General features: G+C 37.2%; 1 pseudogene; it reads left to right on the top strand.

Moving 5' to 3' along the window:
• The window catches only part of LOC119593561, a 21403-nt pseudogene that overhangs the window by 12189 nt on the left and 7874 nt on the right, over positions 1 to 1340 (top strand).

Here is a 1340-nt window from a genome sequence, read left to right as displayed (position 1 = left end):
TCAGCATCAACATGACATAATAAAATCACAATGACAGAAAATTAACAACTTACTTTTGCTGTAATTATCCATGGCAGTTTTGGAAGACAATTGGGGACTGACTCTGAGAATTTGGTGTGCGGACAGTCGTGCTCCAGTAAGATGACTCGTTCTCTGACTCTGCTTCCCCAAAGTTCCTATCACACGAACAAAGTTTACCCTAAAATGGGGAAAGGGATGAATTTTCTCTTTATAAATTAATTTGCATAGAAATCATTCATACAGAAATTAGGATTCAATTTAAAAAAATCCAATCACCCGGAGTGAACCTGAAGTAAAAGCATGGATAAAACTAATATCTCTCCATGAAAAAGTGAAGCAGAATTTTAAATAACAGAAAGATAAAGTTCATAATCACTGTACCTTAGGGTTACGGGAACTTTTTGGGCCCATGAATCTATGGCTACAATAACCCTTTGTTCTGTAGCATTTCTGCCTCCCTTGTTTCAATGCGGTTTAAAGGGGGAAATCTTCTTATCTGCTGGATGAACAAGTGGGTGTGGACTGAAAGAAACAGAGTTTACAAAACATTTCCTCTAAAAAAGAAAAAACTTACAACAAGGTTTAAAACTATATATATATGGAAAATCATTAACAAAATAGCACAGATCCTGTAGAGAAAGAGAAGAATAAAAGCAAACATAAAAAACTATAACAGAGAGAGTGTTCTCACTTTGGGATAAATCCTTCTATTCAAAAAATGTAAAATTAAAGCTTCTTAATAGGGATCACAGGTGTTAATAGCGTGTCCAAGAAGTTGGGTAAACCCCTCTGCCATATGAACCACCAGTAAGTGACAATGAAAGAGCTGAATCAAAGTTTGACTATCCAGGAGGGTAGTCCTCCTAGATAGTCCTGGCAGGAGTCACTAGCAAGGTTCTTACCTAAGCTTATACCAAGTGAACAAGTATATAACCAAGATGCAAGGAAGTGCAAAAATCCTCCCACTATTACAGTAATATATATAATCTTATTTCTGCAAAGTCACTTTTCTTCAAAATGCCACAATACTGCCGCCATTTGCGCCTGATGACTCCCACCACACATCCGGTTGGCTGCCGTTCGCCATCCCCCTTGCCTGATGCCAAGAGAGCCTGTTCCTGCTTAAGACTGGCTTCTTCTGCTTTCTCATCGTCATTGTTAACTGTGAAGGAAAATATATCAGTTCAACAAGACTAGACCAAAGATTATTCAGAGGCAACAGAAAGAAACTAAATAATCTATCAATAAGTACACGTAATAAATTTCAATACAAGTAATATGGCTTCGTTTTTATCCTAAAAGGGATCATACGAGAGAGT

The sequence above is a fragment of the Penaeus monodon genome, chromosome 32 (assembly GCF_015228065.2).
Source record: "Penaeus monodon isolate SGIC_2016 chromosome 32, NSTDA_Pmon_1, whole genome shotgun sequence".
In the NCBI taxonomy this organism is placed as follows: domain Eukaryota; kingdom Metazoa; phylum Arthropoda; class Malacostraca; order Decapoda; family Penaeidae; genus Penaeus; species Penaeus monodon.
The sequence above is the reverse complement of the archived record's forward strand: the minus strand, read 5'-3'. Positions and strand labels throughout refer to the sequence as shown.